This window comes from Diceros bicornis, chromosome 27 (assembly GCF_020826845.1).
Source record: "Diceros bicornis minor isolate mBicDic1 chromosome 27, mDicBic1.mat.cur, whole genome shotgun sequence".
NCBI lineage: Eukaryota > Metazoa > Chordata > Mammalia > Perissodactyla > Rhinocerotidae > Diceros > Diceros bicornis.
In genome coordinates, this window is record NC_080766.1 from 44,439,325 (window position 1) to 44,454,455 (window position 15,131).

Here is a 15,131-nt window from a genome sequence, read left to right on the forward strand (position 1 = left end):
AAGCAGACAGCCTGACCTGTTGAGATGCGTTCTCGCAGTCCCATGTGCGTCCGTCAGAAGTCAGACTACACCTGCGCTGACCCCAGTGATTTCATATTTAAATGTCTGTATGTACAACTGAAACCACTCACATGTTAGAACAAAACTAGGGTAACGGCTGGAGGCTGGGGCTTCGGCGAAGGACTTGGTAGCACAACCCCAAGGCCAGAAGCTGTGAAGGAACGGGTAAGAATTTGGACTTTCTCTAGAGCAAAAGATTTAGTAAACGTAGTTGGAAAGTGACGTCAGGCTGGAGAGACGGGGTTCACCCCATCCTTCCAAGGAGCTGCTGGTGGGTTTGGGGAGCCTCTCTCCTGGGGCACCTCACTCGGCCTGGCTTGGGGAGGTGTCTTGGCCGCCCTCCCTCCATTTCCCACAGCAGATCATCTCGGGATTTATCCCCGTCAGGCTCGTCTGCAAACCGCTGTGTGTGGACGGGCAGGAAGGCTCCCCGTGCCGTCTCCCCAGCTCCCCAAGTCTGCTGGCACGGCCCTGGGGCGCTTGGAGGCGAGCCGGGTTTATCCTTCGCAAACAGATCTCCCATCACCAGCAATGTGCTTCTGGGTTTGTTCTTTATTTTAAATCCTTTCAAATAAAAGCTCCCTATCTCTCTGCCTCTCTCTCTGTCTCTCTCCCTCTGTCTGTCTGTCTGTTTCTCTCTCTCTCTCTCATTTCTTATTATCAGTTATCCTGTGCGCATGAGCCCTTCCAGCCTGAAGACGGATCTTTCTCTGACTTGGAGGAAAGATCCCCTGTGTCTCTGTTTTTCTTCTCTTCTGTCTGCTCTGCTCCCTTCACTCACGTCACTGCGGGTGCCCGGCCGTCCTGGCTCCATCTCCAGGTCCCTTGGCCCCTGTGGTCACATTCGTCTCTTTACGTCTGTCTTTTCAGTCCTGGGAGGATTTCTGAACTTCTCTTCAAATTCCCGGATGGTTTTTCTGGGGGGGCCAGGCTGCCCTTTGCTGTTCCTGCTGCATTTCAGAGTCGGCAAGCCCAGGTTTCTCCCCAGGACCCTGTCCTGCTCTCAGAGCGACTCCTGCCCACAGCCAGCTATACTCCCTGTGTAGACACGAGGTCCCTTTAAGACGTGCTGGGTGCACAGTTGGGATTCTGAGCCCGGCCCCTCCTCTTCCACGCGGGGTTCTCTCGCCCTCCTCCCTTTCTGGAGGGGATGGCTCTCGCAGAGTCCATTCCTGGGACAGGAGTTTGATGTCAGACCCTTCAGGCCCCACTGTTGGCTGGCCCTGCCCCATGGGGGGACTTGACCCCCCATCAGCAGAGGGCAGAGCAGGAACTTCCCAGAAGATTCCTGTCTGCGTCTGGAGGTGGTGGTTGGGGTCGGCTCGGCCCCTCTGTGGGCTGACATCCTCCCAGTACCTGCCGGCCCAGGGAAGGGGCTGGAACTGTCTATGGGAAACCCCTTACCGCCTCCTTGGCCCCCTCCCCACGAAGGGTGAACCTGGGGGCCTCCACTGAACCCCCTGCATCCCCATGTGTGAGGAATCATGGGGTCATTTGTCGAGCTCCCTCCATCGCTCTGGGCTGTGTGCATATTCTAGAAACTCTGGGTAATTTCTCCGGTGGGCGACGCACTTCCCACCCCCACCATGGAGGTTCCTGTTCCTTGGGGTGATTTCAATAAGAGCCGGGAGAGGGTGGGAGGGTGTTAAGCTGGAGGCTGGGCCTAGCCCCATTGGGAACTGGAAGTCCCTTCTATTTTTCAAGGTGAAGTTTGCAGATGCATCAGCCATATGCAGGAACCTCGGTGCTCCTGGGCTGGGGGCGGCCCCGGGGCTGCGGTGGGCAAGGGGGGACTCAGGTCTAGCCCAGGCCCGCCCGACGCCCGAGCGGGGAGGCCCATTGTGACAGCCGTGGCTGCGTCCAAGGCTGTCCTGGCTTCGGAAACACGGAAAAGGGGAGAGGCCGAGTTTACGAGAGGTCACCAGCCTGCGTCTGTTCGGGAGCCCGGAGATTTATTTTCCTGTCTGAGTCTTGCTTTGCAGTGGGATTTGCAGCCACGAAAGTTCTTGGCCAGGACATTTGTGTCTTAGGAAATGTTGGGTTGCACTTTTATTTTTAGCTTCAGGAATGCAACGCTTGATATTATTTGGGTTTTTTAAGATGGGCCAACTTAAAGATGAGAACTATGTCCCCTCCGCCCACGCCAATCCTGGAACACTCCTGCCTGAAAGAGGGGGTCGCAGGTCTGCGCTGGAGAATGCGAGATGTCCGTGCCCCGTACTGGGGGGAAGCTTCTGCGGACAACCCCCCACCCCAGGGCCTGGAGCCCCCGCCACCAGCCAGGAGGAGCCGGGCTCTTCCCGTCCAGCAACTCTCCAGGCTGGGCGGGTGCCACGAGTGTGGGGGACGGCAAGTTGGAGGCAGCACATCTCTTTCACATGCTGAATCAAGCCCCTGAGCCTCTGAGCATTTTCTTCAATAACAGCTTCATTTTTTTCCATTTCGAAGGGATTTTTTTTTTTTTAATGGGAAACAAAGGCTTTTCCAGCATTAAGTGGAGCTTGCGAGTCACGCCATGCTCACCCAGGAACCCAGCGGGCTGGACAGGGAGGGGTTCCCCAGGCCCCGGCCCCGGCTCTGCAGAAACCACAGCCCTCTCCGTGACTCGTTGTTCTTGTGCATCAGTGGGGACCGTCATCCCTGCCAGAATGTCACACTGGTGTCACATGTCACATTCCTCACCTGGTGCAGGAGAGGTCTCATAAATGCCGGTGAAATTGACCATACGATGAGCTAATGAGCGAGTGAAACCCTAAAACCCTGGGGTGCTCCACGCGCAGGAGCGTGGCCTGTGGACTCTGCCCACACTGAGGAGGACCCGCCTGGTTCTCCGGATTCCTCGGCTGCGGCCTGGAGAGGGTGGGGGCGGCGAGAGACTCGCACACCTCCGGCGCTGGGTGGTTTTAAGGGCGTTAGACGTGCTTCTCCCCATTGAACTGTGGAGCCCGTGCAGCTGGGCGCTCTGCTCCACGCCCCGGGGGGCCAGCGGGGCCCGCCTCAGTCTCAGGGGCACTTCGAAAGCCAGCTGGTGCTTTTAGGGTGAGACTAGGTTTAGGGGTTTCTTCCATTTCTTTCTACTCTTCTTTCTATTTCCCTGGGTTTTCCACATTTTCTATAACATTTTCATAATTTAGAAATGTCTGCTGTAATTTTGAAAACTTAGCGTTTCTGATCAGGGACATTGCCCAGTCTTGCTCCAGAAGGAGCCACGGTGCTCTTGGCGATGTGTCCCCTCCCTCCCAGCATCAGGCAGGGACGCGCTCAGTCTGAACTCAACCATACCTGTCCGTCGTGCGTCAGATGTCACCACAGCCACGCGCTCCCCTCAAGTCCCCCTGAGTCCTCCCTCATTCTCTGCTGGGCTCATCTTGGGCATTTCCTGTCCCAAATCTGACAAAGCCATTTCTCCAGGAAGCCCTGGTTTCTCAGAGTGAGGAGGGTCTTTAGAGACCACAATGTGGGGGCGTGGGGAAGAACACGGGGCCCCATCTCTCCCGCTGTGAGGAGCACAGGCCCTGGGAAGAGGTGCAGGGGCAGGACAGGGCATCGCAAGGTCCGGGTGGGCACGGAGCAGGAGCTGAGGAGGACGTGGGTCCTGGGGCAGGTAGAGGTGGGAGGATTTGCTGAGATTAGATGTGGTTGTGAGAGAAAGAGAGGGGTGGAGAGGGACTCCAAGGATGTTGGACTGAGTTACTGGAAGGCTGGAGGGTCCTGAGCCAAGACAGGAACTCATAGGAGAAACGACTGTGGAGGAAGTCTCGGACTGATGAGGCAGAGGCTCAGCCCCCGACACAGCCCCTGACACAGTCCCCCGACAACAATCCTCCAGGGCCTTCTCCTCTGTGAGTTGTGGTCTTCGTGCCCCAGCACCCAGCACAGAGGTGGGCACATAAGAGGACCTCAGAACATGTCTGTGGAACCGAATGGGAAAAAGCCACCTACTCTGGCCCCTTGAGGTTTACAGGATAAACTGACATGCGGAGGGGGCGATGTGTCTGAGGCTGCTTGTTGGCAGGGTCGGAGTGAAACCAAGCTCTTTCTACTCAGCTGCTCCAAACTGCCCCTCAGGCACCACAGTTAGGAATGGGGCCCAGGTTCTCATAGATCCTCAATGTGTTAGAGCTGGAAGAACCTTGAAAACCATAGTTATTGTTGGAAGAGTACATGGAGATACCACACCTACAGCAAGAACAGGATTCTCTTAAAAAAGGAGCAACTGGAGGATGAGAAAGAGCTCTTGAAATCTGAATGTGATTTTCAAAAGAAAAATTCAGCAGGAAGGCTGGAAGAGAAAGAGAAAGAAATTTCCTAAAATGCAGAGAAAATAGACAAAGATGTGGACAAATAAGGGAAAAATTAAGTATGGAGATTTAATCCAGGTACTCCAAAACCACCTGATAGATGTTCCAGAAGGAGAAAACAGAAAACTCGGGGAAGGAAATACTAAAGGAATTAATAGAAGAAAATTTCCCAGAGTTAAAGAAAGACAATCAGACTGAAAGGCCCTCAGTGTCCTAAATGGGGTGAAGGACACAACGTCCACACTGGATACGTCTGCCAACATTTTGGAAAATCAAGCACAAGGAGAAGATTCCACAAGCTTAGCGAGATGAAGAACCAGCTGTCTACAGAGGAACGGAGGCATGCTGGCATCGGCGTCACTGATGTTTGATTGCTGTGGAACAGCCTTGGAGCTTCTGATCAACGATGATCTGGAACCTAGAATTTGATACCCAGCCAAACAGTCCATCAGGACTGACAGTGAAGCAGAGACATGTTGGGACAAAGAGCTCAGAACACGCACTTCCTATCTGACTTGAAACAAAGTTTGAAAGAAGAACGAAGACATGGGATCTGAGGAAAAGTGGCCCCATCCCAAGAATAACAGAGAGAGATCCAGGTTGGCAGATGTGGTCTAGATGCAACCATCCAAGTCAGGCAGGAGTCAGAGGCCCCTCAGAGCCACGTCTCCTAATGCAGGTGGGTCCTTTCAACAACAGAATAATTAAGAAGCAGATGAGCTGGGGTGAAGACACATATTTCTGTCGTCAAGAAAAAAGAAATGCAATTAGAGACTGCAAGATAAACACAACTTGTCCAAGTGAATCGACAACCAGCTACGAAGCCCGGTGCGTGCGGCAAGAGTCTGGGAGGTTGAGGAAGTGTGAGATGAGAGAGCCCGCCTGTTCTGGTGCCTGGAACTCATGGCACGGGCTCGTCTCATGAGACTGCATGCCTCTCTGCAGACTCCGGTCAAAGCACGACAGGACGTATGTGTCACGGTTACAGTCTGAAATGAGAAGGGAAGGGACACAGCCCTCTAAATAAGAAGGGACCCAGCCCTCTAAATGAGAAGGGACTCAGCCCTCTAAGTGAGAAGGAACCCAGCCCTCTCTTCGACAGTGGAAATGGGACTCCAGAAACACCAGCCTCTCTTTCAGAAGGCACGTGGCTTTAATTAAAGAAAAACTTGGAATGGATCATTTGGGCCTGATGGCACTTTTGCTTTCTTCATTATTAAGTTGTAAATCCCCTTTCTGTGCTGAGTAGAGAAGCCAGCAGTTAAGTAACATTTTTTGGCCCAGGAGCTAGACACAGAACCTCCATCAGAGGCGGCCGGCCCCGGGGAGGCTCTAGATAGGATCTAAGATAGAGGTGACGCATGCTCTGCTCTCCATCAGGAGCTGCGGCCTGGCCATGCTCTCCGGGGTCAAGCCCCGACCTCCTTCTCGCCACGCTCTTATCACAGGACTGTCTCCCTTTTGGTGACTCGTGGGTGGTGCTCAGACCTCAGAGTTGTCCAGGTGGGACTGGTGAGAACAGAGTGTCTCCCTCGCCTTCCACACACCCTCCTTCTTGGCCTTGAGTCTACACTCGCTATAAAAACACCAATGAGCCTCTGGGCTAAGGACCAGGGCTGCTTTTCGTCTCCTCCCTGTCACAGCCGTTCGCACCGAGCTTGGAACAGTAAAGACGCTGCTGACAGCTCCCAAACCCGAAACGCAAAGCAGAGGTTTGTAACTCCTTGACATAAAAGGGAATGTGAGTGGTGTGAACCTTGTAAACGTAAAGTGATGCTGTAGTTAACTGAGGAGGGGAGGAAGAGAAGGAGGAGGAAGAGAGGGAGGAGGAAGAGGGCGGAGGAAGAGAGGGAGAGGGGAAGGAGGAAGAGGGGAGAAGGTGGGAAAGGGGGAGGGGGAGGAGGAAGGACGCGAAGTATGCTGTTTCCTCATTCAGCCAGCGTGCCAGGAGCCAAGAAGACATCCACAGTTGGCTGGATCTAGAGGCCGAGGTCCCACGGGGCTGGCAAAGCCAGCATGTCCTTTTTCGCTTCCTAGACGTCACCCAAAAGCAACAAGGAGGAGAAACAAATACACAAATTCCATTTTCTGGAAACTGAGGAACAGGAAATTGCCCGGACTGTCCAATGGCTGGAAGCAAGGGCTGCAGGAGTCATGGTGACGAGCAGGAGGGAGAGAAGGTCGAGGAGCTGAAGGCGACAGAGAGGGCCACACAGCACTGCTGGAGGGCATCGTGGGCACAGAGGAGAGCGGGTGGATGAAAACGAGGACCCACCTGCGGGACCGGCCTGCGCAGAGGTGGGGAAGAAAGGAGACTGCGTGACCAAGGGCACCGGGAGAAACGAGTGTGCAGGAATAGCCAGGATAATTTCTCAAAAGAAGAGTATTCAAAACATGTCATAAAGCCTCAATATGTGTGGTAGCGCCAATTGGTGTAATAGAATAGAAGGTCCAGAATCAGACCCAGATACATACGGGAATGTCGTCGGTGCTAAGACGGCCCCTCACATCTATAGGGGAAATCAGTAAGTGGGTTGGGACACCTGGTAACTACCTAGAAAAAAATTAGTTGGGTTTATACATCACCCCATACAGCAGGTTAAATCCCAAATGGCTCAAATACTTAATAGTTAACAAATAAAATCTTAAGAGTTTTTTAAAAATGGGAGAATTCTTTAAAGCTTCAGAAAGGGAAAAGGCTTTTTATTTTTTTATTTTTTACTTTTTTATTATCATTATTATTTTTTTTTGGAAAAGGCTTTTTAAACTGTGACACAAAACCCAGAAGCTGTGAACGGCTGATAAACTTGACTACATGGAAATAAAACAATTTCTGCACAGCAAAAGCTGTCATAATCAAAGTCAAAAGACAAGCTGGCTTGTGCACCCCTAGTATATAAAGAGTCCACTAATATATAAAGAGCTCCTAGAAATCAAGAAGAAAAAGACTAACAATAGAAAAAGTGAGAAAGAAAATGTCAGAGAATTTGCATGAACACAAAGTAAAATGCACGGGTTCTAAACCCATGAAAAAAGTGCTCCAGGAGAGAAATGCAGATCAGCCCTACCTGGGACACCCTGTTTGACCGTTGGACTGGCAAGGCTCCCAGTCTGCTGACACTGTGCTGTAGGCTGTGAGCTCGGCCTGTCACACGGAGGTCGTTCCACACCACAGGCCCTTGGACCTCTTGTGTCCACTTGTAGGAGTTTTTCCTGTAGATCCACCAGCACGTGCGTAAGAGGCCTCCAGTGCGGGGCTGTAGGTCACACCCAAGACTGGAAACCACCTGCCTCCTGCCAAGGGCAGCCCAGCAGAGGCCTGCCCGGGGCTGTTCACACTGCAGGTCGAGCCATGCAGACACAAAGCAGGGAGACCCTCTTTCTGACGCATGCGGTCTCCAGGACGTCCTGGTTCCTGGTACAGAGAACAAGGCAGGTCCATTGGCGCATCAATGAGAAGGAGGGAAGGGTACCTGCACACAACGTCCCTGGAAAGACGACAGAATCCTGATCCTGTGATCGCCCGCCCACTGCGGGTGGTGGGGAGGGGGGGAGAGGAAATGCCCATGCTCCTTTATTTCAAATCCTGCAAACGTATTCTCTATTCTAAAATGGAATTATTACTACTTTTTAAAGAAACGGAGGTGTCAAGCTCTCACTTGGTGTTAGGTGGCCACCGCCAGTGGAGTGTAGCGGAGCGGCACACGTCGGTCACTCCCGGGCAGTGGACCCGAGGATGTGGGAGGGAGGGAGACGATCCCTTTCTGTTTTATGTACTTGTGTTCCTACAGTTTGAGTATTTATGATTACTTTTATAATTTTTTAAACTCTTATTTTGGCTCTTACGTTTGTGATTTTAGAAAGTAAACAGAGGAGAACTCAATGAAGTGGGGATAAGTTGCATCAGAAAACAGAGGTTTAGCCATAGTATTTGAAATACACACTGTTGATTAATAGAACTGAAAACAATGGCTGACAACCAAAACTTTCTAAGATGGAGGAGGGGAAGCGGAGGAAGGAGCGGAAAAACGCTAAAATTTTCATCTTGCGTAGTGAAGGGGCCAAAGTCAGGAAAAAAAATGTACACTTTAACGAAAGAAAAAAGCATAGAAAACGAATCTCTGCTTATTATTTTAAACATTATTATTATTGTTTAAAATTACATTTTTTTAAATTTAAGAGAGGATAAAAAGGAAGACCAGGCACCGGCCCAGCGGCATAGCAGTTAGGTTCCCGCTCTCCGCTTCAGCCGTCCTGGCTTTACCGGTTCAGATCCCAGGCCCGGGCCTACGCATGGCCAAGCCATGCTGAGGCCGCGTCCCACATGCAGCAACTAGAGGGGTGTACAACTATGACATACAACTATCTACTGGGGCTTTGGGGAGACAAAAGGAGGAAAACTGGCAACAGGGCCAATCTTCCTCAAAAAAAAATCCACTTAAAAAAGGGAGACCAGCCACTCAGGAGGGTCCTTCTCCCACAGCCTTGTCACTCCTCACCCCCCAACCAGGACCTGAACCCTGGGATCCTCAAACCCTGGGGGCATCCAGCAAGCTTTGGGGTGCTCCCTGGGGTTGGCAGGTGGGCTAGAGGATCCATTTGCCTCCTGGGCTGGGGACCCCCCTCAGGGATGTCTGCGTCCTGGAGGGGTTGGGGAGCGCCCCCACCAGCTGCGTGGCAGCGCTGGGTATTTGCCGGTGCCTGTGTCGGGAGCACCTCATCTAAGGGTCCTTTGGCAGGAACAGCTAAGCAGTGTCCTGGGGACCCAGGAGGCTGGACTGTCAGGGGTCCTCATGGGGCAGGGTGGCTGAGGGGTGCTCCTGAGAGGGCTGCTGGGGGAGTGCTCTTGGAAGGGTGCTCCTGGGGGGGCTCCTGGGGAGGCTCCTGGGAGGGGCGTTCGGAAGGGGGGGGCACTCCTGGGGGGACGCTGGGGAGACGCTCCCTGGGGATACTGGAAGGGGGTGGCGCTCCTGGTGGGATACTGGGGATGCTCACGGGGAGGTGCTTCATGCCTCGCCAGGCCAGGGGTCAGGCTGGGAGGACCCCCAGGGAAAGGCGCCAGGGGGCGGGAGCAGACAGCTCTGGGCTGGGGCGTGGGAATGGCCGGGGTCCAGACAGGTGCAAGCTATCCCACGTGCCACCACCAGACCTGTCGGGGTGGGCAACAGGGCAAGGGGTCTCATCTTTTCCTGTAGGAGAAAGTAACTCCCCGCCACCCAGACGGTGCAGCTATGTCCCCTACCTCTGCCCATCTGAGCCCCACCAGGTCCCTGCCTTGGACCATCCTCATGCCGCCTGTCTGTGCGCCCCTGGTTCCCCACCAGGCGTACCACTTTCCAGGCTGTCACTAACCTCCCTTTCCCCATAAAGTGTCCCCAACCCCCAGTCTATACTCTCTGCTGTGGCTCCAGAGACTCTGTGCCCATAGCCCTCACCCATGCCGTGTCCCACTGACCCCTGCCCCCACCCCTACAGGGCTGCCACTTCCCAGGGTGCCCTCCGCCCTTCGCCACCTGGTGCCCATGGAGCTTCCCAAGGCTCTAGGGTGCTGGGGTCACCCTGGCCTCCAGAAGGGCAGGAGACCCAGCAGCCCTTCAGGTGCGGAGGAGGCTGACTGGAGAAGTTTCCTCTTACCTGATTTATACGTTTGGGTAGTATTTTACTTGGAGTACAAAGAGTTTCTGCTGCTAAATGTAAAATGGTTGAAAACCACTGCGCAGGGCACACACAGTGTGTGCTCAGCACGGCTGAGTGAACTGGGTGCAAACAGCCCCGATGGACTCTGGAGAGTTCCCGGATTTTTGTTTTCAGGGCGAAGCCATAGAGAGCACGTGCTGCTGGCTTGTGCTCTGTGCCAGCACAGAGGTCTCTCTATTTATGGACGTGAAAGTGGTGATTAAGGTGGAAACCAGCCCTGGCTGCGCTCACTCTTATTCTGAGGCTGTTCTACGGATTTCTGTGTTCAGCCTGAAGTTTTCTGTCTAAATTCACATTTTACAGCTTAACAAAATAACTTTCATGCATTTTAAAATTTACATAAGGTGATGAATTCCTTGCTTGCCACTTTAAAAGCATTTTCAAGAGTTTTGTTATTTTGCCCACAGATAAATCAAAAACTGCTGAAACTTAAATGTTGAAAAATTTCATTTGTCTGGTCTTCTCTGAGAGTTCCCTGGGGTGATTCAGGGAAGGACAAAAAAAAAAAAAAAAACATTACAAGTAATTGAAAAATCTCTTGGCCCGATGAGTCCCATCTCAGCAATGTTCGGGGCTGTTTGTGCTGGTGAAGTTTGCTGAAGACTGTTCCGTCTCCTTCTGGAGTGTTTCACAACTATCTGGGCGGTCTCCTGGATGGTGGGGAAAGGACAGGACAGCTCCCCTTTCACGCTCTTCCCCTTTCCCAAAGTCCGCTTTAGGAGAAAGAAATGAGAAGAATTCAACCAGGCCCTGGGTCCCACCATGATGCTGGACTGGCCGGGGCTGTGGTGGCCCCTGTCGACCAGCCGTGAGGGACCGTGACAGGAGCATCTTGTCACCCAGAAATGACGGGTGCAGAAGGCTGGGGAGCCTGATGCCTGGCTGGGGCCTGAGGCCAAGGGGTCCCTGCTCCTACATTTGTCCACTACGTTGGTATTTTATTCATCACGGATTCTTTACATCCAATTTGATCTGTGAAACATTGCATTAAATATTATTTATCCTGATTCCTGAGTTGTTTGGTGCCCCTGACATTTTGGGCCTTTGCCTCAGCCTAGTCCAGGCCCTAGTGGGTCAGAAGGCTTCACAGTGAACTTGTGTGTATGCACTGTATGTGTGTGCGTGTATGCATGTGCATGGTGTGTGTGTGTGCGTGTGCATGTGTGTGTGAGTGGTATGTGTGCATGTGTGTGTGCATGAATGTGTATGTGTGTGGATGCCACAGCCTGGGGGTGGGGAGGGACCGGAGCTGTCGGAAGATAAAATCAGGAAAACCAGCCTGAGTCCGGCCTCTGTTTCCACGTCACTCTTACCACCTGGGGCCTCAGACCTGCAGCAGCATCTGGGGAGTCAAAGGCACAAATGCCCTACTCAGGACAGGTGTGGACACAAACAGGGAGACTTGCCTAGCCCCCAGCGTTCCCTTTCCCACACCCACCCCAAACCCCCAGGGCTGGAGAGTGGGTGAGGATCTCGGGACGCCTCCTCTGGCCTGCTCTCTGGGGTCCGAGGAGGAGGGGCTCCTTAAGGAGGAAGAAGGACTGAGAGAAAAGCACAGCCCATGTTTCTTAGGCACCTGGATGTGGAACCTTCAACGCTGTTCTGGCTGACTCAATCCAGCCGTGTGTTAAACACAATGCATGCAAAGCAGCCATGGTGGGCGCTGGTGGGAGCTGGGGAGAAGCAGACGAGAGGGCACTGGGGCAGCGTGTGGAACATCTGGAGTGGGTGGCAGCTGTGGCTCTGCAGCAGACTCCTCGCTCCCGGGGACACACACTGATCCCCTTAGGAGGGAGTATCACAGTGTCTGCCTCTGACTTTGAAATGGTTTACCAAAATAAAAGGGGTGTGTGTGTGTGTGTGTGTGTGTGTGTGTGTGTAGGAGAGAGAGAGCAAAATATACAAAAATGTCTAAAATTGGCGAACCGAGGTGCAGGGCATACAGTTGTTCATTGTACTATTTTTCAACTTTTCTGTGAGCTTGAAATTTTTCAAAGTAAAAAATTTAGGGAAAAAAAAATCCAACTAAATTAAACCATGTTTTTACTCATGTAACTCAAATGTCCCCTAATTAAAAAAGAAAGGTTTCCCATTCCTAATGTAAGAATACCCATGACCCATGAGCTTCCTGGTCCACAGAAAGTGTAAACTGCTCTCAGTGGGGAGTCCTTCCTCCCTCTGGGTGATGTCAGAACGTCCTGCCCCTGGGACCCGGGACCCAGGCTCCAAAGGCAGCCCAGTCATGTTATCTGACCCGTGGCTTTGAGCTCCTTTACATTACCCGGCAGCCCAGCTGCTAAATCTGGGAGCTAGAACAAGTCCTTTTCCTTCTCAAATGCTCATTTTCTCGTCTGAGTTTTAAAATGAACATTACTATTTGCTTTGCCTATATCACAGATATTCTGTAAAACCACTGAAACTATATAATATATATAATGTTTTTATATACAGTGTAAAGAATGTACAGTCAAATTTTTTTATTATTTTCACAGTCATCCATATATTTATTATTCTGAAGTGTCAACCATAAAAAAAAAGATGATTTGTGTTTAAAAGAAGAGATAGAGTCAATAACAAACACCTACTTTGTGTGTTAATATATAAAAATAAATGTAGTCAGTATTTTCACTATTTTTCAATGTTATTATGATTTGAAAAAGTGTTTCTGCTCATATCATAGTGGTCTGGCGAAATAAAGAAAAGCCAAAATAATCTAATGAGGTTTATCACAGGAATTCAAGGATGGTTCAACATCAGGAAAATCTACCAACATACTATCAACATGATATTCATAGACTAAAGGAGAAAAATCATATTATCATCTCAATAGTAAGACCAAAGCATTTGATGAGGTCTTAATGCCTAGTCATGATAAAACTTATTGTAAACTAGAAGCAGCAAGAAACTTCCTAACCTGATCAAGTGTGTCTACCAAATGCCTACAGCAAACACTGTACCTAATGAGGAAACACCTTCCCTTTCATCCTGGGAAAAAGACAAGGATGCCCAGTGTCACTGCTTCTGTGTCACATGATGCTAGAAGTCCTGGCCCACATGTGGAGAAAAAGAAAAGGAAATGAGATACGTAGGGATTGGAAAGTGAGGAATAAAACTCACTATTTACAAGAGAATGGATCATCTCCAGTGGGAAACTAACAGAATAAACACACAACTATTAGAACTAATAAGTGACTGCAACAGTCACCAGATATAAGATCAACTTGAAAAACTCAATAAAATTTCTGTCCACTAATAAACTAGAAAACACACTGGGTAGTAAGTAATAAACTAGAAAATACAAGTTAAAAGAGCCTGCCCAGTCCTCCTCAAACTGGCAAGGTCATCTAAAACAGGGAAAGTCTGCCAAATTGTCACAGCCAAGAGGAGCCTAAGGAGGCATGATGACAAAATGTAAGGTGGGGTCCTGGGTGGGATCCTGGGACAGGAAAAGGACGTTAAGTAAAGGACATTAAGGAAATCTAAGGAATGAGTGAACTTCAGTTAATAACAATGTGATAATATTGGTTCATTAATTGTGACAAATGTCCTGTGGAAATATGTTAATGGGGGAAACTGGGTGCAGGCTATACGGACACTCTGTACTATCTTTGCAACTTCTCTACAAATCCAAAAGTACTCTAAAATTAAAAATTTATTTAACAAAGGACTCAGGAGACCATCTGAAGGACAATTTCAGCTGCAATAATGATTATAGCAAAGGCCTTAAACCCCTGAAATGTGCGTAACTCTGCAGATTCATAATAATATTAAACAAAAGGACTAGTCATCTTCAGAGGGATGGGGAACCAATCTATTATCAGAAAAACTGGAGAGTGAAGGGAAAGTCAAGCACGTATGCCGCCTTTCTTATCCAAACTTCCCCACGGGGCAACCAGGTAATAGAAGAGAGAAGTGTCCCTTTATGATAGTACTACAAGTATTAAACGGAAGAGAAATAATAAAATGAGAATATCACCCTCTTGTAAACCCAGTGATTTCAGAGATGTGTGTGGTAAGAGTTGATGGCTGCTGACATCCCAGAGAAAGACAGCCCACCATGCTTCCTGGAGTCCCGGCAAAGGCCGGAACCTGAGTCTGTCCTCGTCCCTGCTCCACCTGCCAACCCCCAGGAGACAGAGGACAGAGAAACATGCTGAGCTGCACCATGAGGGTGCACTCAGGTGCCAGGCTGTGGGAGCTCCTGCAGGTCAGTCAGCCCAGGAAGGACAAGACAGGATGGAGGGAGGCCCTACAGATTCAAAGAGACCTGAATGACACACCAAATTATCTAGAAGCTTGGGCAAGACCCAGTTACAGTGTCTAGAGACACAATGGGTGATAAAACTAGACGGAGAGCACACAGGGATTATTATGAAAGCTAAGTCATGGTTACTGTGGGAGGAAGGCAGGTGAAGGCTGCAAGGCAGGAGGGGGGCTGCGGGGGGTGGGGGTGAGGGGGTTAGCAATGTTCCACTTCTTGAAGGGTGGTCACTTTGTAACTCCTTCAGCTGTGCTCGTTTTGTGTGGTTTTCTTGATCTGTGTTTTATGTTACAATAAAAAGATTTTTAAAATCTAAAACATTAAGAAAATCTAAAAAAAATAAAAGCAAAGGTACAGCAAATAACTTTTCAAGTTAATGCTTTTAACCAGAATATTTCATTCATGTAACCAGAAACCCCATCTGAGCAATTTAATAGGTGGCCCTCGGTAAGGCAAGTGAGGGCGCAGATCAGGGTGCGGTTGAGATGAGGCTTCGTCACCATCTAGACAGATGTATGTGTTCACAGGATTCATCATAGCCTTAAAAGGGAGTCGTGAGCTGGCTCACAGCCTTTTCACATCTCGTCACCTTGTAAGCATCCGGGAGGCCTTTTGTTGGTATGACTGCACCACTGTGTAATACATGTGAAGCTGACTTAGCAGTTAATGTAAATTACCTACTCAAACGCTTCTCTCTGGGCCTGGTTTAGATTTCAGGACCCTGCACTGCCAGGACCACGGTATCTGCCCCGTGGGAAGCTAACACAGAGGGCCTCTGGCAGGTGGAACTGCTTGAGAATTCTTCAAGGCCC